This window comes from Schistocerca piceifrons, chromosome 2 (assembly GCF_021461385.2).
Source record: "Schistocerca piceifrons isolate TAMUIC-IGC-003096 chromosome 2, iqSchPice1.1, whole genome shotgun sequence".
In the NCBI taxonomy this organism is placed as follows: domain Eukaryota; kingdom Metazoa; phylum Arthropoda; class Insecta; order Orthoptera; family Acrididae; genus Schistocerca; species Schistocerca piceifrons.
This window is the reverse complement of record NC_060139.1, coordinates 854,276,322-854,300,330: the sequence shown is the minus strand read 5'-3', so window position 1 is coordinate 854,300,330 and position 24,009 is coordinate 854,276,322.

Sequence of the window (24,009 nt, the reverse complement as noted above, 5' to 3'; positions counted from 1 at the left end):
CAAAGTTATTTAGGAAGGGGGTGTTAACTGACTCTGTCTGTTCATTCAAAATTAGATCAGGGAACCTATTTTTATGTGTATGAATCTCAATCTCCTCTAGGAGATTCAATGTGAAACCTTTGTCTTTGAGGTTTAATATCTGAAGATTGTTTTCTATATTCTCAACTGTATGATTGTTTTCTGCAAGATGGGTGGCAAAGCAGATTTGCTTAGGTTTTTCAGACGTAGGGCATCAAGGTGTTCTTTGAATCTTGTTTCAAAAGCTCTACCTGTTTGGCCAATGTAGAATTTAGGACAGTTGTTACACTTGAGTTTATAAATTCCAGATCTTTTGTGGGGTATGCTATTGTGTGGGAGTGAGTGTATGACTCTTTGTTGGAGTTTGTTATTGGTAGAGAAACTGATTTTGACATTCTTCTTCTTGAATAAGTTGGAAATTTTATATGAAAGTGGGCCTATATATGGTAAGGCTACATATTTTACGATTTTTTGTCTTTCATAGTTATTGTGGCTGTTGCTTGTTGCAAAGACTTATTGCTAGCAATTTTTACTTTAGTTTTTTGAGAGAGTGTGTCTATGATTGAAGCATCATAGCCATTATTTTGGGCAATTGATTTGATTATGCTGATTTCTTTGTGCTGTTCAGTGGGGGTGAGGGGGACTTTATGCATACGATGTAGCATTGACCGGAAATTAGCCATCTTATGTTGGTTCGGGTGGCAGGATGTGTTACTGATGGTAACGTCTGTGGTTGTTGGTTTTCGAAAGATACCAAAATGGTGTTTGTTATGTATGTTTGATATTTTGAGATCCAGAAAATTGATGCTATTATTTATTTCATGCTCCACTGTAAATTTGATGTTGTTGTATAATTTGCTCAGGTCTTCAGCTAAGGCATCAATTTCGCTGCTGTTACCATCAAAAAGTAATAGAGTATCATCTACGTATCTCTTGTAGTAAATTATTTTACTGCTCATTTGGTTATTGGATGAGAAGAACTTTTGCTCAAGATGGTTAATGTAAATATCGGCTAATAATCCAGCAAGACTGCTACCCATTGCAAGGCCATCATTTTGTTTATGGACTTTATTATTGAAGGTGAAGTAATTATTAGACAAAATGAGTGTGAGGATCTCTATTAACTCATATATTTCTGGTAGATTGATCTTTTTGTGTTTTAAAAGGTTACTTTTTATTATGTTAATTGTTTCATCTACTGGGATGTTAGTGTATAGGTTTACAATATCTAGTGAGGCAAATCTAGCTGTTGGTGGTATGTGGATGTCTTTGATATGTTCTATAGGGCCCACTGTGTTTTTAACTGTATAACTATGTTCGAATATGTACTAAGTGGTAAGGAGAGCCTTCAATTTTCTGCTTATGTAGTATGCTGGGCTGTTTCTTGAGTTCACAACAGGGCATATGGGGGCTGGTAGCTGTTTTTTATATAAATTATAAACCTTAAGTACAACAGCCACGTTTCTCAACATGTCGACTTCCGACAAAATAGAGTACTATAAAGCTTGGATGACATTTCTGCGGATATTCCGGAGTTATTCTTACCTATCACCCTATTCCCTACGCCCACTTCAACCCCTAAGAATGTTAAGCTTTTGAAGTCACACAGCAAATATTCTTCTAATAGTTGTCTCTGCAGTAAGTTTGGCTGAAAGTGTTCCAGCTTACTATAATCTTTAATGCATCACGTCGGCCAAAAATCTCGTCATATCAGTCGTTATGTGCGTTTTTGCCATCTGATTATAGAGCGGATAACAAACGTTGTTCCTCGCGCTAATGCGATACTTAAACCAAAAACGTGACATTCTTACTGCGTATTCTCATCTTCCCTCTCCGTCCTATTTACACCTAAATCGTCATTCCGCGTTCTTTTGTTGAAAAATGTCGAGAATGTATTGACCACAAACAGATTTTTCCGCAGATTTTCAGCGTAAACGAAAATGCAGACATGTGTTTATCAGTTTCGAATGGAATGAATAAACTCGTGTCTAAAGTTTCATGCTGAATGGTATGCACTACTTTTGTTCCATTTATGTCATCAAAATTTTCGCAACTTATCCTGTTAATTTTTTGTAATATCTGGTGTTCACGTGCGATGCAGGTTCTATGTCTGGCGTTTCAAGCTGACGAGTACTGGGGAGGCAGGTGACGATCGCTGTGTACTTATATACTCGGCAAGCCACAGTATGGTGTTTTAAAATAATCTTATGGGACTTAACTGCTAAGGTCATCAGTCCCTAAGCTTACACACTACTTAACCTAAATTATCCTAAGGACAAACACACACACCCATGCCCGAGGGTTCCGCCGGGACCAGCCGCCCAGTCCATGACAGCAGAGCCCTAGACCGCTCGGCTAATCCCGCGCGGCACCGGTAACTTCCTTTCCTACTCCACTCGCAAACAGAGCCAGTCAAAAACGACTATTCCCTTCACACGAGACCAAATTTCTCTTATCTTACTTTCCTGGTCATTACGCGAAACACACGTTGATGATGGCTGTAGGACTGTTCTGCAATCAGCTTCAGATGCTGGCTGGCTCTCTCACTTTCCTCATTAATGTCCCGTGAAAAGAACATCGTCCTCCCTCCACAGAATCCCACATGACTTCACGATGCAACTCCAATAGCACTCGCGTGTTGATGGAGCCCACCGGCAACAGGTCTAGCAGGCTGCCTCTGAATTGCTTCGATGCCTTCCTTTAATCCGACCTGGTGCGGATCCAAAACACTTGATTGGTACTCAAGGAGGGATCGCACTAGTGTTCTATATGCAGTCTCCTTTACAGATCAACTTCATTTTCCTAAAATTCTGCCAATAAATCGAAGTCGACAACCTTGTAGGTACGGCAACATGCTTCATCTGTATTTACTCCTATATTGTTAGAGCATTACCGGTTTTATGTCACTAAAAACCACATCTTTAGATGAACAAGTAACTAAAACATTGATGTATTAGTTATAACTTCATCTGAAGATGTGTCTTAGTGCCATGAAACCGGTAATGATCTAACAATAAAGGAGTAAAAACAGTTGAAGGTGTTTATTAATACCCAAGATGTAACCGAAGTCGACACGTTGTCTTCCATACTCCTGTCCTTACGTGCTCTTTCAGTTTCATATCACTTTGTAAAGTTATATCTAGATATATAACTGACGTGACTGTGTCAAGTAGTACAGCACTAATGCTGACTATGCACGTTACAGGATTTTTTCGACTCATCTGCATAACTTATATTTTTCTACGTCTAGAACAAGCTGCCATTCATCATACTGCGGGCTTTCTGAAAAGAAAATTGTTGTGACTTGGCAAGACAGCCAAGCCACTATGAGATAGCCGAAAGGCATGCGTTTAAGCTCACGCAGGCTGGCGTGAGGTCTGGAACAGTTAAAGGAGTTGAGTCTAGTAAAAAAAAAGTACGTAGCTTCTGGAATACTTAACTTTAATCCATAATTGGTAAACATCGGTCTGACGGTACATGCATCACAAGATAAATAGCAAATGATAATGGCGCCTTGCTAGGTCGTAGCAAATGACGTAGCTGAAGGCTATGCTAACTATCGTCTCGGCAAATGAGAGCGTAATTTGTCAGTGAACCATCGCTAGCAAAGTCGGCTGTACAACTGGGGCCAGTGCTAGGAAGTCTCTCTAGACCTGCCGTGTGGCGGCGCTCGGTCTGCAATCACTGATAGTGGCGACACGCGGGTCCGACGTATACTAGCGGACCGCGGCCGATTTAAAGGCTACCACCTAGCAAGTGTGGTGTCTGGCGGTGACACCACAAAAATGAAATGTCATGTGATGTGGCCCTCAACTACGTATCCTCAGACAGAGTTGTAATATTAGATGTTTTGACTGGTTTCATTGTCTGAGGCAGGGATCCCCAAACTATTTTGGACAAGTGACTCCTTTTCCAAAATGAACTGTTACCTCAGACCCCCATGGCCAAACTACCTACTTTTAACATCAATCCCCTTATTCATAATGGTCCGCTAACTTAAACCAGCTGCTAAAGAGTGTTATTTTTCATTCTGACTTAGGTCAATAGAAGAAGACAGAGGGAGAATTAGCAATGCTTCAAGTTAGCAGACTATTATGAATAAGGGGGCCTATCTTTAGTTTTTTCCTATTGATACAAAATACCTAGGTACTAAGGTACCAATTGGAAAACTTTGCACTTAGTTAAGTGAGTAAAGTTGACTTCATTTTCTCATCAAAATTTAACAAAATAAAAAGACATACAATTCAGTAAATATCAAGTTTAATTTATAGTGATTATTACAAATTAAGTACTTAAAGAATCTTAAGTAGGTAGGAACTTATATTTAAAAAAGTATTAATACAGTACCTACCTATCTTGAAAGTTTTAAATAAGAAGTTGTGTTAATTTAATAGGGATCGATTTTTAGACCTCATCGACCCCCAAAATCTGTTTTCGTTTATGTCGACCCCTAGGAAACCGATATCGACCCCTTGGGATCGATATCGACCACTTTGGGAATCCCTGGTCTAAGGGCTGGGATACGCAGCTACCACATTACAAGCCAAATTGTCTACAGTATACAATATGAATATACACATGAATCGAATGGTCGAAGGTTCGTATCACTCGGTAATTGCAAATTTTGAAAGTAATAAAGAAATTTACAAAAGAGAGATTGCAATTAAATAAAATGATGAGTACGATAGTAGAAGTACCTTTAAGAATGCCATTTATTACTTCAAAACACTTACTGGTGTCGATGGCCCAGCAATTAAATAAAATATAAGTTGAATAAGAGGGAAACAATAGATTCCTACTTCACGTAATTTGTTATGAACAGCAACATAGCTCGCGAGATATTCACTTCTAAACGCGTACTATGTCTTCACTGCAGAAGCCACGGAAATCTCGCAAGTGCACAAGTCGGCACTACGAAATGTTTCTCCCGCGACAACGCCCAAGCTGCTCAACACTCTCCAAGTCTTTCCCATGACCGTACGTCGCTGCTCCACGTCCAGACTTCCCGCAACCGTGCGTACGTCCGCCGTACCATCTAGGACTCTGTCGTGACCTCTCCCGTACCGTCCAGAATTCCCCTGTCCTCTCTCGAAGCGATGCTCCTCCCCCACTTCCATACAGTCTCTCCACGTGTCCTTTTTGGAACGATTGCTGTGATTGGCTAGAGCGCTCCCGCCCTGTCTCCAAGCCAACGCCCACTCACAAACATAATGAAACACATTCGAGATACTGGATTTACATTTAAATAACTTGAAATCAAATAAATACTCCTACGGCTGGACCATAAACACGCTCTAACACACATTATTAAATACATAAAGAAATTGAAAAACATATATCAAAGGAATAGAAGTAAGCCAGTAGTCTAATGTCTCTGTGCTTTCTAAAACACAGTAAATAATTGACCAATTTCTTCATGAATAGTATACATCGGATATAAGCAAAGACATAGATGAATAAACATATTTATAAGCATGCTGCTACCATTTTTTCATGTAACTAATGAGTACTTACGGCCTGACGCGATTAACAGTAATCGGCCACTTTCACCTCCAATAACTCATGCACTATTCAAGTTACATGCCTGTAATTCAAAACAATTTAGGTTTACACTAATAGCTTTCTAAAGAATTGTCGATCGACAAAATCGGATGAACCGTTTAGATTTAGGAAACTCGTTGCTAGGTGTTATCTGTATAATTTTTCAGTCAGACGCTAAACTTTAAACTAACAAAGATATTGAAATCTGATCACACGATCAGAATCGTCATGCAAATAATGGTAATGTACTTCTTTTTAACGTACAACGGTTCCTCTGGCTATTATTGATTCCTACATGAACTGTGAAATGTCTGCCATTATGGTTTCACAAAGTCTGCCATCTTTGGCACTCCCTGCATACAAATCTCCTTCATCGACACAAAGCACAGTCCTCGACACAGCGTCAACATGGAAATCCCAGCCACGCGCTAGGCCTGGACTACGCGCTGGGGCTGCCCCTCTTGCTCCGGCCGATGTTCGGCACCACATAATTGCTGATGAGCCCCGGCTTGGCCAGCGGCCTCTGCGGCCACGCCAACTTCGAACTTAGAATATTTTCAGGGTGCCACAACTCGCCCGTTACGTCACAATACCAAGTGTAAATTCTGTCTGAGTCATCTTGTATCCTGCTACAGTCACTCAACGGCGACGACGAAACAGCGTCATCAGGCACCAGCCACAGACTGTTGGTCACCCAGACTGTCCCTGCTCATTTACCGTCCCGGATCATTCATCGGACTCCGACAGGTGGCGTACGGATGTCAGCAGAACTAGAGAGGAGCTGCCTTGGAGGAAATCTGAGAAAATAATTGCAGGATTATCTCTTTGAACTGCTGTGTCTGCAGCGTCTGCTCAAAGAGCTGTGCACAAACTGGGACTGAACTAACTGTGTCTCACAGTTGGAGCTATCCTCAATGACAAAGCTAATATTTCAACTTCCAAGAACTGCTGATGAATAATTCGTTATTCACAACTGTTTTCGATCTTCAAATTATCTTCAGATATTTCAAAGCTATTTTTACCAGGGTACATGGAAATATTAAAGCTGTGACGTCAAATAACAATAAGACATCCTCCGTCACTACCATCAACAATAAAATACACCGCCTGATGAAAGAAAAAAAATGTGGAACACCTGGAAGATACGGTCGGACGTCAACCTAACTTCGTTCACACGGACGCACCATCACTTAGTGTGTAAATGATTTAGAGTTGCAAATCTCTGTGGCAGCCAGAACGGCTACAAGAGTGCTCTAGTGGGCAAAACTCCACGATGAAGAATTTCCCTTAACCCTCTAAAATTAACAACGGCAGGCCACCACTTTGAGAACTAACCACGAAATTTCTGTGGGGAATTTGCACAAAATTTCGCTGTGACTAAAGCCATCTGAGTGGAATAGTGTATTGATTACGGTTTTGACCTGGTTGTTAATATCTTCCTGGACATAGATTACAGATCTGCACTTAAAGTAAGTGAACGAGTCGAGCAGAAACAACGATTAAATACAATACTCACATTCATTCATAAAGAAATTTACCGTATTAGCGTATAAAATGAATAAAAAAAAGTAGTGACAGTTATATGAAATTTGCATGCGGATTAAATAGAAAGCAGTGTCACTCCGCTATCAGTTCAATTACTTCTTGCTCTGTTGAGAATTTACTCTCTTCCGAAATTCAGCTATAACTGACAATCACAGAGTGGCGCACATAAAACCTGCCCCTGCGCTGAAAGGAATATGAATGAAGAAAATCAACGTACTTCATCGCTTTCTTACATTTTTATAGTACCGTTTCGTTACTAACTATGTAATTAACAGTTTAAGTAACAGATTTACTTTTATTGGTTTAATAAGCATATTTTAGAAAGGAATTTAAAGTCTGTGTTCAAAATGTTCTCCGCCAACATCCAAGCAAAGTTGTGCACGTCGGAGCATGTTAAGGAAAACACTTTTCCGTACTCTTTGAGGAATGTTGTTTTTTTAATGTGTCAAGTGTTCTGGGGTTGTTGCGGTAGACTCTGGCCTTTAGAAATCGCCAGAGGTAAAAGTCACATCGTAACAAGTTGGGAGAGCGGGGTGGCCACAAGCCCTTACTAATGATCCTCTCTTCTGTAAAATCAGTATGTATACGAGCTAAGAACAAATTTGACGTATGACAAGTTGCCCTATCTTGTTGGAAATGTGAACAACGTTTTTCGTTTGGAGTTAACAGAGCCAAAAATTCATCGTATATTTGCAAGAAAACATGTGTGCTGACAGTTTCGTTGAAGAATAATGGCTAGATAATTCTGTTACCAGATACAGCTCACCATACACCAATTTTCGTGTAACGGCTTTTGCAGTATGTCATGGGGATTCTCTATAGACCAGTGTCTTGTGTTTTGTGGATTAACGTAAGCCGGCAGATGAAACCGTGCTTCATCTGTCGAAAAAAGGACGAACGGATCAAGATGTCCCCCAGCGACATTTTCCAGCAACCAATTACAGTAATGTGTACGCTTACCCTTGTCCGCTTCTTTTATTTGCTGAACTACACTCACACGATAAGGTTTCATTTTTAAGCTATGAAGGATGCGTTGACATGACCTGCGAGATATTCCACATTGCTGTGATAATCATCGTGTTGACTTGTAGGGACTTATTTCAATGTGTGCCGTCACGTTTGCCACAACTTCAGGCGTACGTATATTCGGTGCCTTATTTCTCTTTGAATTAACAACACTGCCTGTCGAACGCCATTTCTCACTAGATCCTGAATCGTTGATTCTGCAGGAATATTACTTTCAGAAAACTCTTTATGAAAAGTGTCACAAACAACTTTAATGGATTCAGACCGCACATATTCTTCAACAATGAACACACGTCCTTCAGTGGAGTAAGGCATGACAATGAAGTACACGGGTTATAACGACTACTTTCCGTATGAAGTACACACGCTACTGCTGTTGGAAGGTGGCAAAGACACTGACAACCCAGTAATGTTACGTGCGTTCACAATCCGGTTCTGCCCGGTTTTATGTGCGTCATTCTGTATTTAATTGTGTAATTCTCGATTGGAACAGTGACTGAAACTTGGTGGCTAAAACCTAGAATTCTACACATTCATTGCTATTACGAAAAGAGATGAGACAGATGACGACCTGGAATTGAATTGCTCGGATGGTGTTGATAAACATACGAACCTTAACTCTGACAGTGGCCCCGATCTGTTAACTGCAGATGTGCTGGCCCCTTAGCGAAGAACGATTCGTCACCACCTTTGCGGGACTACAATATGTAGCAGCCTCTACCGTACTACTACGCCAAGTCGATCAGGACGCCTCGGCGTCCTAAGCTGAATTCGATATGGACATTCTCACGTCCTCTCCAAATCGGCTTCTCTCACGGCGCTCACATATGCTCTGCATATTCCTTGCCGCCAAAACGTGCCATTCGCCAGTTGCAAAATTGCAAACCACTGTGGTCCAATATCGAGGATTCCACCAACGGACAATCCCACCAATAGTAGCACCTCCAATGTCAACATTAAACTCTCACTTGCAACCTCATCTTTAAACCAACTGCACACTCTCCCACCAATGTCAATAGTCCCGCAAATAGTTCGTGAAATTCAGAAAGGGAACCGCTACGGGGCTAGAGTTTGTTTCCTGTGACCCTCGCTGTCTACAAGCAGCGCAAGCTTATCTTCAAAAGAAGTCAGAAAACAAGGGAAGTTGCCCCAGGCTCCCTCACACATTGTTCATATTTACATCTGCTCCTATATCTACATGATTACTCGGCAATTCACAATTAAGTGTCTGACAGAGAGTTCATCGAACTACACTCCTGGAAATGGAAAAAGAACACGTAGACACTGGTGTGTCAGACCCACCATACTTGCTCCGGACACTGCGAGAGGGCTGTACAAGCAATGATCACACGCACGGCACAGCGGACACACCAGGAACCGCGGTGTTGGCTGTCGAATGGCGCTAGCTGCGCAGCATTTGTGCACCGCCGCCGTCAGTGTCAGCCAGTTTGCCGTGGCATACGGAGCTCCATCGCAGTCTTTAACACTGGTAGCATGCCGCGACAGCGTGGACGTGAACCGTATGTGCAGTTGACGGACTTTGAGCGAGGGCGTATAGTGGGCATGCGGGAGGCCGGGTGGACGTACCGCCGAATTGCTCAACACGTGGGGCGTGAGGTCTCCACAGTACATCGATGTTGTCGCCAGTGGTCGGCGGAAGGTGCACGTGCCCGTCGACCTGGGACCGGACCGCAGCGATGCACGGATGCACGCCCCTACGCAGTGCCGTAGGGGACCGCACCGCCACTTCCCAGCAAATTAGGGACACTGTTGCTCCAAGGGTATCGGCGAGGACCATTCGCAACCGTCTCCATGAAGCTGGGCTACGGTCCCGCACACCGTTAGGCCGTCTTCCGCTCACGCCCCAACATCGTGCAGCCCGCCTCCAGTGGTGTCGTGACAGGCGTGAATGGAGGGACGAATGGAGACGTGTCGTCTTCAGCGATGAGAGTCGCTTCTGCCTCGGTGCCAATGATGGTCGTATGCGTGTTTGGCGCCGTGCAGGTGAGCGCCACAATCAGGACTGCATACGACCGAGGCACACAGGGCCAACACCCGGCATCATGGTGTGGGGAGCCATCTCCTACACTGGCCGTACACCACTGGTGATCGTCGAGGGGACACTGAATAGTGCACGGTACATCCAAACCGTCATCGAACCCATCGTTCTACCATTCCTAGACCGGCAAGGGAACTTGCTGTTCCAACAGGACAATGCACGTCCGCATGTATCCCGTGCCACCCAACGTGCTCTAGAAGGTGTAAGTCAACTACCCTGGCCAGCAAGATCTCCGGATCTGTCCCCCATTGAGCATGTTTGGGACTGAATGAAGCGTCGTCTCACGCGGTCTGCACGTCCAGCACGAACGCTGGTCCAACTGAGGCGCCAGGTGGAAATGGCATGGCAAGCCGTTCCACAGGACTACATCCAGCATCTCTACGATCGTCTCCATGGGAGAATAGCAGCCTGCATTGCTGCGAAAGGTGGATATACACTGTACTAGTGCCGGCATTGTGCATGCTCTGTTGCCTGTGTCTATGTGCCTGTGGTTCTGTCAGTGTGATCATGTGATGTATCAGACCCCAGGAATGTGTCAATAAAGTTTCCCCTTCCTGGGACAATGAATTCACGGTGTTCTTATTTCAATTTCCAGGGGTGTATTTCTGCACCATTGCACAGCGCGTGGGAAACACGAACACTTAAATCTTTCCGTGCCACTTCTGATTTCTCTTATGATGATCATTTCTCCCCCTCTAGGTGTGCGCCAGCAAAATATTTTCACACTCTGAGGACAAAGTTGGGATTGAAATTTCACGAGAAGATCCTGCGACAACGAAAATCGCCTTTGTTTTAATAACTGCCACAGCAATTCACGTATCATATAAGTGACAGTCTCTCCCCTGTTTCGAGAAAGCACAAAACGATTTGCCTTTCTCTGAACTTTTTCAGTGTCCTCCGTAAATCACATCTGGAAGGATCCCATACCGCACAGCAATATTCGAACAGAGGGCGAACAAACATAGTGTACGCAGTGTCTTTAATTCGCCATGTTGTATCTTCTAAGTATTCTGCCAATAAAATTCGGTCTTTGGTTTGCGGTTCCCCACAAAATTATTTATATGGTCGTTATAATTTAAATTTTTCGTAATTGTAATCCCAAAGTATTTAGTTAACAGCCTTTAACTTTGTGTGACATCCTGTAACCTAAATTTAATGGATTCTTTTCAGTATGTGGATTACCGCACACTTTTTATTATTTAGAGTCTATTGCCACTTTTTGCATCACACAGATATCTTGTCTAAACCGTTTTGCGATTTGTTTCGGTCATCTTATGACTTTATAAGACGGTAAATGCAAAAAATCTAAGAGGGCTTCTCATATTGTCCCCTAAATCGCTTATGTAGAGCAGGAACAGCACAGGGCCTACAACACTTCCCCAAGGAACGCCAGTTATTACTTCTGTTTTACTCGATGACTTTCGATCAGTTACTATGAACTGTGACCTTTCTGAAAGAAAATCATGAATCCAGTCACACAAATGAAGCGATATTACACAGACATAGGCGCTTCTCAGAAACGGCGTCAAAATCATTCTGTAAATCTAAACATATGGAATCAATTTGATACTCTTTTCGCAAGCTGCAACATTGTCGCGAATAAAAGACTGACCCGTATAAACAATAATTGTTCTCTAATTTATGGTCACAAACTTTTTATTAACAGATTACTGGTTTTGGTCTATAATGACCATCATCAGATCTGCAGGAGAAATGGGAAAAAACATAAATACACTCTTAGATTGTCTACAGCTTAAAAACAATAAGTAGATCATAATGAAAAGTACTACTGACAAATATATGCGTTACGCTTTAAATATGAAGAGGCATACCTGTTTTATAAAAACAAACTCCTAATGTACTGCAGCCGTAGTGGCATCGTCAAATGTTAAATGCAAAATCAGCACCAGCATCGTCAAATATAGCTATATAAATAACATCATATGCACGAGTCATGTTGTCACTAGCACTACTGTTCAAAACAAGATGCAATACAGTAGCCACAAGATGTTTGTGTTGTAAGTTCACCAGACGTCGCTATGTCGCCATACACTAGTTTTCAGTAATTAATTGAACAGTATAAAATAAAGGGGGATACAATAATTGAAGTCTGTAATGAGCTTATAACGTATAAAAGGCATTTTACTTTAATTACTGAACGCCTCTGTTATATATAGTTTGTTGATAGTTTTACGTATGGAAATTGCATATCCATCCTAAACTCCTCCTTCTCCTTCTCCTCCTCCTCCTCCTCCCCCTCACCCCTTCCCGTCCATCTTCCCCTCACCCCTTTATGTATCCATTCACTCCTTCCCCTTCTCTCTCTCTCTGTCGATTTTCTCCCCCTCACCTCTCTGTCCATTCCCTCTTCCCCTCTCTCCCTTACCATGAACTTTTTTTTTATTGTTATTGCAAACGAATTCTCAATTGGGAAATGAAGTCACTTAAAATGAATGGGTAAAGCAATTGGGACCATTAATAGTAGCGGTACAGGAAAGACGTCTCCAGCGGCTGGGTCTGTGAAGGTACTAGCCTCAAGGACACTATGTCTCATAGTTTTAATCTGTGAACGGATAGGACTGCAAAGTATTGGATTATTCAGATTCCATGTGGTATTCTAAGTCGATAAGCCATAAATGTAGATTGCAATGCAGAAAACAAAACAGCACAACGTTGTGTATAGAATTTTTGTTTGAAATTATATATAAAAAGAAAGAATAAATGTGAAAGCACCTTTTTGTCTAATGATTTAAATGCCCAGATATCTGTGAAAAAGAAAACGAAATCGCACATTTTCGCAACACAGCATTTTCTTTCTCACAGTCGGTTTTAATGGAAAATTTATAAATACTCTTTTAAAAAGTTTGTATGTAGCAGATATACATTTTGATATTGATACAGTTTAGTGTTAAAATTTGAATAAAATTGGTGAAGTACTATATGTATGTATGTATGTAAAATATGTATTTAAAAATATGTAGCCTTGTCCCATGTGTGTGTGTGTGTGTTTTGTGTGTAGTAGGAAAATCGTGTAAAATCCGAGGTTTAGCTAACTACATTTCCATTTTATGTACTCTATATATTTTATGTCTGTAAGACCATTTAGTAGACCGTCATGTAAAAATCAGAATTAATTTCGTCCAGTCCTTTTCCGATTTTCGTTAACAGTCTTTCCCATTGTATTGTGCATATATACTTATATACAGTATGTATTCAAAAATGTGTAAGCTCTGTTCGTCCGACCATTTGTTAGAGTATCTCGTAAAAATATGGAGTAAATCTGTCACAAATATTTTCGAGAGTCTTAGCAACCATACTACACTACTACTTTGTCTGTTTGCGCAGAAATACTTATCATTTTCATGTTAAAGCACATGGTAATCTTCATTTTGCCGTTCGTTGCATGGCGCCTTCATGATTTTTGACGGTTTTTCATGTGATTATTTTCAGCTTACGTTCTTTGCCTATTGTACCACTTGTTTTACATTTATTGTAGATAAACTATCTAACAAGTAAATTTCTTTTTATTGGTCATCCACTTCTTGCATCAAAGATTTAGCACTGTCGACAACTAAGAGAAAAAATTAATTAGGCACACTAGACTTTCTATGCACGAGCAGCATCGTCCATATGTGAAAATTCGTGGCTTAATGCACTATAGTACTCGTATTGGCTTCGCTCTGAGCACTGTGGGACTTAACTTCTGAGGTCATCAGTCCCCTATAACTTAGAACTACTTAAACGTAACTGACCTAAGGACATCACACACATCCATGCCCAAGGCAGGATTCGAACCTGCGACCGTAACAGTCTCGCAGTTCTGGACTGAAGCGCCTAGAACAGCACGGCCACTGCAGCCGGCAGTACTCGTATTGTCTGACCCTTAAATTGCCAATAGAGGGAGTGTTTTTTTATCATTTACAGCTTGGATGACAGTCATGAACAATTTTCTCAAAACATGTATCACATGTAGAGGATAATCTTTGGTTTTTCATTCTACTCTAGGTACAGGGGTAATTCAGAAGGTAAGATCCGATCGGTCGTGAAATGGAAACGTCAGTGAGAATCTGACGAAGCTTTGCACAGATGTGTCAGGCAGTGCCTCTAGTATGCCTATCGATCGCATCACGTCGCTCTTTTCAGGTCTGAGCACACAATGAGCATGTAAACATGTCTAGAACATTAGTGTCTCCCGCTGAGTATGGATTCCAGCTGAGAGATTTCGCCTGATTTCATGCAACCCCACACAACATAACTGTCATGCATTCCTTCTTCAAGACAATTTTTGGTCGCATATTGAGGGGAAATGGGGACGCCCTTGCACCCTTTTTCGATGGGAATTATCTGGTCACCCACAATGTATCCCTTAATTGCCTCCACCTTTGTTTCATTTCTGCTCAGATGAACTGCTGGCTATGAAGACATTTTGTCATCGACAACGAGTTGTAGACCAGCTTACAGAATTGGCGGAAAGCACAGGCGGCGGCTGCCTTCTATTACGTGGGCATTTGGAAGTTGGTACAGCGGTTCAACAAATGTCCAAATCGGAGCGGCGAATATATAGAGAAGTTGCTGGAAGATGTAGCAAACTATTGCAAATAAAATATTTTTGATTTTCACTGTGGTTTCCGTTTCGCGACTTTCCGAATATCCCTTGTAATTTCTGGTTAACGTTTTCGGATTACTAAACGATTTGTGGATGGCATCGTACAGTGGTTTCTCTGTTAAATTACCCTACCTTTTCTATTATTTGACTGAATAAAAACACTTCTTTAGCTGCAGCGTCGACTTCCTATATTCTGTCTGTTCTTCATATATCGTCTGCAACCTGTGGAAGCGAATTTTAACGCCCATTCCAGATTCCAATACACAGAACTCTAAAAAGTGCTGATTATAATACTGAATACGACAGCTAAAAGCTTTCTTTCGTCCATCTGAAAACGTATTTATGGAAACTCATTAACCCCTCTGTCACTTAATGTTGGCTTAGTGACACAAACAATGTCCCAGTAATGCTTCAGTGGTGTAGCGTCAGCAGCTACGAATCTCCGTCCCATGTGCGCCTATTAAGCTCTATGAGCTTGTGTCGGAGCACTGAATTATATCTCCCGAAATATTCGAGATAATTCTCATTTAACTTCCCTGTTGCACATCAATAGCTGAATAAGCCGGAAACAAACCTAACAAAATTCGTCACTGCTACAATACGGCTGAAATTTGGTCGGCGCAATTTACGAACACGAGGATTGTCAGCGCGCTCAGAGAATTGCCAATGTATTTGGCCCTTTGTAGCACAGCAGTTCAACGATATTACGCCATCTCTCAGAACACAACTTTAGAGTAACTCACGAAGTAAACACATAAATTAGTGTAGAATGAGTTGTTGATTCTCAACAAGGTTGTTTCACCTGTATGTTTAGCTAGGTATAAAACATGAGAAACAAAATTTAAAAGAGCGATAAAATTACAAGGCGAACTGCTAATATCGCCCAAATAGAAGGATATTTCTGACTGATGAATGTGGAAACGCAGCACAGCCTCAAAAATGAAAAGATTTAACTGTGCCTGGTCGGAGCATACAAACACGATTTGCGCATTTAGGCGCACTGATCAAGCTTGTGTTTTCACGAAGCCCGTGAGAAAAGGTTACAAGGTGATATACCATACCACGTTATTTTAAAGCAAACCGATAGACAGGGACAGTAAACTCCGGAACCGTATACTGCACTTTAGTGGCAAATTAAAACATCCATAAGTAGTCTCTGCACCCTAATATATGCAACCCAACTTATTTAGTCCACCCCACCTGCGAATAATATAAGTTGCGTTTCCTATATTAAGGTGTACGAAATATTTTCTGGATCAGTTTCATTTTGGCCCCTGCACATGATTAGGCAAATAAGACAGGGTATTCAGAACATGCAGAACCGGTACATACACTGTGCAACATAACTTTCTCGAAATCCCGTAACTGTCGCCTACTGGGGACGTATTAGTTTGACATTTATCTCATAGATTCCTACAACCTTTAATTGCAACGATGCAGAAGTCTAGCGATCTGTGATGCCGCTCTCCAGAATGACTATGAGCACTATGGGCTTAACATCTGAGGTCATCAGTCCCCTAGAACTTAGAACCACTTAAACCTAACTAACCAATGGACCTCACACACATCCATGCCCGAGGCAGGACTCGAACCTGCGACCGTTGCGGTCGCGCGGTCCCAGACTGAAGCGCCTAGAACCGCTCGACCACATAGGCCGGCTCGCTCTCCAGGTGCAACTCTTCAAATACGAATATGTCTACAAATAAAAAACCAGAGTTCATTCATATGATGTGTAAGATGCGTTAAATTCTGCCCAATGACACCTTTGGCGTGTCACACGATGGAAACGTCGTTATACGCCACCTCTCACCCACATTTCATCCCTCCTTTTGACACTTCTGCAGTGGTCAGATCCACGATGCCCAGCGTTGAAGTCACATGGTTCTCTTATGGGTGGCCGAGGAAAGCATTCCAGGCACATCGCCGCTCAGAATCGATAGGACTAGGCGTCGGGGGTGGCATACAGGGCGTCAGTGAAACCACCCCACTCCTTGGGGCATTGATTCCCACACATCTCGCGGTCTAAAACGACTGTTACCATTGTAATGAGGAACAAGGTGACGTTCTTGACAACATTTGAGACTGCTGACGTCCTCCACACGATTCATCCCTCTTCTAAGGACATCTGAGCCTGCAACCCCAGTGAAGTGATCGCACACTTTGAAGCGTAGATTGACCACAGTGTTTGCTCTGGTGTACAGGGTGGAACCACTAGGGGCATCTCAAAAACATCCGACGCGGCCAAGGCTGATTATGCTTTTTCAGCCCTCCCGCTTCGCCCCCTCCTGTGGCGTAATCATAGCGTGAGTAACACAGGTTCCTCTAATATCCCCCAGTTCAGCAACATCTTTCAGTGCCAACCAACCACATTTGTTGAGCACTGAAAACTGGACTTTAGCAGAGAACATACGTGAAACATGAGTCCTAGGCGCCTGCATGCAGCCTACACAGATGCTCTCGGCCCTGCTCGAGGCTTGCGGACTCGGAGGGGTATCAGGGGGTTGCCTGCCTGCAGAACCCTAGAACTGCTACGTTCTGTCTCTGTACAGGTACAGTTTTATGTGCTCAACAAAGGTGGTTGGATGACACTAAGGTATTTCTGAGATTGCGAATCTTAACGCATGTGTCAAGCTTGCACGCTACTGGGATCACGCCACGGGAGGTTGAAAAACGGGAAGAAGGAAAAGCATAAAAAAGCTTTGCTGCTTTGGATCGTGTTTAAACAATTCAGTCAAATAATTAAAAAGTTAACGTAATTTAACAGAGAAATCTCTTTACGACGACCGCCAGAGTTCTTTTAGTACTCCGAGAACGTTAAACAGAAATTACGAGGGCTTTTCGGAAAGTCGCGAAATGGAAACCACAGTGAAAATAAAAAAAATTTATTTGCAATAGTTTGCTACATCTTCCAGCAACTTCTCTATGTAGTCGTCACACCGACTTGGACACTTGTAGAACCGTTGTATCAACTTCCAAGTCTTTGCGGTCACACTGCAGTCCAAAGGCGTGCATTCATGTTCATTGGAGTTGCTGGCTCATGATGTCTTTAAAGAAGGGTTCAAGAGACCAAATGCTGTCATAGCACTATTTCGAGTCGATTCTGAGCGGCGGCTTGTGTGAAATGCTTCCATTGGCCAACTGTACATATGGTTTCAACGATGGGCGTCGCGGTACTGACCTCTATCGCAGAAGCGTCAGAAGAGGTGAATTGTGGGTAACAGGTAGTGTGTGATGACGTTTCCGTCGTGTGACACATCCGCGATGGTACTGGACAGAGCTGTGGTGAAATTTGGTGCCAATGTGACATCATGAACCCACCTCACAGCTCACATAGACTTCTTAGCTCCAGCATTTTTTTCGCATGTGTTGCCACCTTGCTGTTTGAAGCATCGCCGGGACCGAGGCTGCCGCCGCAGGGTGCCACACTTTTGCACCATCACGAGTAGATGACGACAATGACCGTCTTCGTCGACAATGCCTCAGATCAAATTAAAAGCACCGACGCACTGCTTAAATGTTCATATACATCATACCATTCTTGGCCACTGTAGATACCTTTGACCTAAATTTCAGACTTCCGCGTCGGGAGTGGGGGACATCCAAAAAAATGATCTTCGATTTTGTTGCACATTGTATATGGACATGAGATGTCCACTATGTCAAAGCGGACACGAAAATATTCTGACGTACGCTGATAATTTTTAACGAATATAGTGGTTCAATTATGATACAGACTATCTTTCCTTTTTGTAACGAAAGGATATTTTTTTTCTGTCATTGGAAACATCCTTCATAGCGGACTTGGGAGTCACAAAATGTGCAGAACTTTATCAAAGAGTAACAAACTAACTGAGCCACTAATCACTGTCGCAGCATCAGGGGAGGAGATGCCACAAAAGTTTGCCCTACTGTAAAGATCGTGCAAAATAAAATAGCCGGTGCACAGAAACGCATTCTCGTGCTGGCCACAGAGCGAGTCCATTCCATTGTTCCGAAGAGGGGGACACCTCAGCTGCGAGTCGCCTGTTGAGCTGTGCGATTCGTCTGTTGTATAACGGTGGGCGCCTCAGTAATTATTTAACGGAGGCATTTCGCTATTACAATTCCTACTACACGATTTAGGTTACACATATATCAGTTTGTAACTTTTTTGTTTGTACACACATCAAAAAAAGTTTTCCATCACCTCGGTTTCGAGAGTTCCAGAACCTGTACAGAAAATTGGAATAGAGATCAACATAAACATCTCCTACCTACCAAACTTTACAGAAGCTATCCAGAAGGTAGGAGACGAGGTACTGGCAGAAGTAGAGCTGCGAGGACGGGGCGTGAGTCGTGCTTGGGTAGCTCAGTTGACAGAGCACGTGTCCACAAAAGGCAAAGGTCCTGATTTCGAGTCTCGGTCTGGCACACATCTAATTAAGCAGATGTATTATAGAAATCTGGAGCATTGTGTTGTGATAAAAACCCAAATAATATAAAATCAAGTGGAGGTAAAAAATATTATGACATGAGTTAAAAAATTGTTGATGATTATTTTCCCAATTTAAGAAGATCATGTATAAATTCTTCACTTTATTTGTATTATACAGGAATAAAATCACCTGACAAAAAGGGTAAAGACTTAGTAAAGATATATACAGAAAAACCAACTGAATACACCTGGAATGAAGGATGTTCATCAATTAGTTGATTGATTAACACTTATCCACAGTTAAGAATTAGCCAGAAATGAAAATTATTATATGAAAAAATTGGAATAACAAAAATGATTGCTAATAAATTTATTGATTTTATAATTAACAAGCCACAAGGATTATATTTTATTAGAATTCAGAATAATTCACAACATAAATTTTGGGATAGGGGATATGAAAAAAGGTTAGTTAATGATCCAACTAATAGTTCTCCATTTGAAATGCATTTACCTGGTTGTAATTGGTGTGGCCCTGGGATCAAAGTAAATGGAAGACTAACACATAATGATCCAAGGATAAATAATCTAGTAGAAGATTGCAAATAACATAACATTATCTATCACGATGATAAAGACTTAGATCTAGACATCGAGCAGATAACTTCAATTAGCCTCAAAAGGACATTTATAAGCTTAAGATACTTTGATTGCTGAAACATTAGCTACAACTTCAGTAAGAGGAATAATCTATAGAAAACAAAAACTAAGACTTGGATTAAATGTTGATGAAAATGGATTGTGACTATAGAAAATTCTCTATTAATTTTTTATCTATATAATGCATAATTACAGTATTGATTATTCTAAACTTTCAATTGGCAAACTACAACGAAAATGAATTAAAGTTAAATTGAGTAATGAAGAATTAAGTAGTATTGATCAATTTTTAACTGAAAAAACTACTAACTTAACTGATCTAAAATTAACAAAAAAGTAAAACAGATAAAAAACAAGAGTAAATTCAATTTTTTACCTTAGATATTACTGTTGTGAAAAAATTTATTGACTATTTAATGGCCAAAATCACAAAAAAACGAAGGTGGATTTTTGCCATCATTATTAGCTGCTTTACCATGTATAGCAACTATTGGTTCACTCACTCGTCAATGTTCAGCAATTGAAAATGCAGTTATAAGCAAGAAAATAGCTGATAAAGGACTTAAAGAACAAAAACACAAAATTTGGAAAAGGAAAAGGAAGAAAGAGGATTTAGAAAAAAATTTCGAATAAAAGATTTAAAAATTTACACTTGTGATGTTGAACAACTGGTTAAACAACTAAAAACTCAATATGATTGACTGATTACCTAGTAAACAAAAAAATTAGAGTATGAAATAATAATTTTAGATACATCTGATCATTTGGTACTCACTAGATTTTTATCATATGAATAAAAGCGTAACATTTGTTTTTTTGGTTCATTTAGTGGTAATACACCAAATGTCTAATCAGTTATTTAAGAAAAGATGATTTATAGCAACGAAAGGATAAGAAATCTTAAGAAACTTATTTGCAGTCATTTATGTCCATTTACTTTAAAACCATTATGTGTGAATTATAAGTTCAATGATGATTCAAATTTAATAAATGGACATTGTTGTAAATATGTTATATACTAAACTCCATCACGATTTATAAACAATAAATGATTTTCAATCATTAGAACCAAAAATTAAGAATAAATTAATCTTAGAATTTGAAGCTTTTCAAACAAAGATCAAACATTTTCTACTGAAACTGATGAATAATCAATAAAAATTCCGGAAAAATTGGCATCAGAAATTAAGAAAAGTGAAATCATCACTACAGTCATTAGATACAAAATTTAATCATCAGTAGACCCATAGATAGATAATGAATTAAACAATTTCAGAAAGAAGTAAATTACATTTTTTGAGTAACTTAACATTACATTAGTTTAAAAGGTAGAGATTGTTAGAATAAATGACCTAATTGATGTAAAGTAGAGAAATAACAGTATTTAGTTAATGAATTAAAGGATCTTCTTCCATAGCTGAATATACAAGTATTTTACTGCAGTTGATTAATAATGTCAGTAAAATATATTTTAATCTGCTTAATAAAACTTGTCTAACTAATTGCTTTACAAAAAATATTAAAGCTTTTATAATTATTTCTCAGTAACAGATTCAACACCATATTCAAACGAGTTAAGTAATCATAAATTCGACGTATATTAAGACAAATAATGGAATTAACTTTTATGATGGAGACAAAAAATGTACAATTTCAATAGATATAATTTTATTCTTGAAAACTTTTTGCTTTTGGTAATAATATAAACTGACAATTTAGAATTAATGATTTTGATCATTCAGTGAGTATTTATGATTAACTTAACAAAAAAAGTCCTGACATACAATAGATAAATATAGTGTGCAAATAAATTTCTCTGACTATAATATAAAAAGATTCTGTTAAAACTGTTACGGATGATGTAAAGTTAATTATAATTGGTGAAATAATTTTATTACCTTTATTCTATGTAACTGTAGAATAATAATCACAACCGTTACCTGAAATGCACAACATATATTGCTACACATAGTCCTCACAGATTACCAACTAAAAATGGAAAACAAGAAATTAAAGGTTGTAAAACTAAAGAAAGCGAATTCGTTAAAAATAATTTTAGGTACTGGATTTAGTACTTGTGAAGAAATTGTTAATTAATTACATAAACAAATGAGAAAAATTTTAAAGAAGAAATGTAATTTCTCTTAGTACAGACAATAAATGGCAAGCTGATTAACTTTTAATCCACTCTGGAAAATTAAAATGAATTTCAGGTTAAATGAATGACATAAATATTTATTATGCATCATAGATTTTTTTTTCAAAATTTGGTTGTGCTATTCCAGTTAAAGATAAAGAGTTAAAATATAGTAGACTATTTTGAAAAGTGTTTCAGTTGGGAAAACTAAAAAGTATACAAACAGAAAATGGAAAAGACTTTCAAGAATTAATGAAAAATTTAATATTAATTATTATTAAACTTTTAATGAATTAGAAGCATATGTTGTTGAACGGTTTAATAGAATATTAAAAATGTGGGAAAAATTTGTCTCATAACGAAATTATAAAATGGTTAACTAGTTTCGAAATTAGTTGAACATAATAACACAAAACATTCAACAATAACAATGAAATGAAAAGATGAAAATAAAGAAAGTGAAAAAATTATTTAAAACCATTTATGAAACAAATTTGTAAATACTAATGCTAAATATAAAATTCGTGATAAAGTAGGAATAAATAAATTAAAAGGAATCTTTGAGAAAGGATATGAAGCAAACTGGTTAACAGAAATTCTCAATACTCAAGGTATTATTCGTTCTAATCCAACTACATATTAACTGAAAAATTTATGTTGTTGTGTTGTGGTCTTCAATCCTGAGACTGGTTTGATGCAGCTCTCCATGCTACTCTATCCTGTGCAAGCTTCTTCATCTCCCAGTACCTACTGCAACCCACATCCTTCTGAATCTGCTTAGTGTATTGATCTCTTGGTCTCCCTCTACGATTTTTACCCTCCACGCTGCCCTCCAATGCTAAATTTGTGATCCCTTGATGCCTCAAAACATGTCCTACCAACCGATTCCTTCTTCTAGTCAAGTTGTGCCACAAACTTCTCTTCTCCCCAATCCTATTCAATACCTCCTCATTAGTTACGTGATCTACCCACCTTATCTTCAGCATTCTTCTGTAGTACCACATTTCGAAAGCTTCTATTCTCTTCCTGTCCAAACTGGTTGTCGTCTATGTTTCACTTCCAAACATGGCTACACTCCATACAAATACTTTCAGAAACGACTTCCTGACACTTAAATCTATACTCGATGTTAACAAATTTCTCTTCTTCAGAAACGATTTCCTTGCCATTGCCAGTCTACATTTTATATCCTCTCTACTTCAACCATCATCAGTTATTTTACTCCCTAAATAGCAAAACTCCTTTACTACTTTAAGTGTCTCATTCCCTAATCTAATCCCCTCAGCATCACCCAATTTAATTTGACTACATTCCATTATCCTTGTTTTGCTTTTGTTGATGTTCATCTTATATCCCCCTTTCAAGACACTGTCCATTCCGTTCAACTGCTCTTCCAAGTCCTTTGCTGTCTCTGACAGAATTACAATGTCATCGGCGAACCTCAAAGTTTTTATTTCTTCTCCATAGATTTCAATACCTACTCCGATTTTATATGTTCCAGAAATAAAAGATAATTTATATGAACAAGAAGTACTGAAAACTTTTTAACCTGATGTTTGTTTTGTTAAAAAGTTTTTATAAATAAAAGTAATAGAATTATGTGAAATGGTTCGGTTTTGATAATAAACACAGTAGTTGGTTAGATAAAAGTAAAGTAATTTCTCCCAATCCTAGTGAAAAGTCTTACATTTAACTGAGCTTAGCTATGGAAATTTTAAACATGTTTGGTATTGAATATAATTTTCATTGTTCTTATTCTTTTATTATAGATGATAGAATATATTTTGGTATTCAAATAAAGGATTACAAAAATGAATTAATGTCGGGATTACTTGAAAGTTTTGAAGTGGACTTTTTGAAGTCACATGGTATCAACGGGTTATGTTTATCTGATGTATATCAAAATCGATATGAATGTTATTTGAAATTTAATCATGAAGAAAGTAGCTATAAATTTAGTTTTATTTCCTAATAACAATTACTAAGATTAATTACATCGCCAT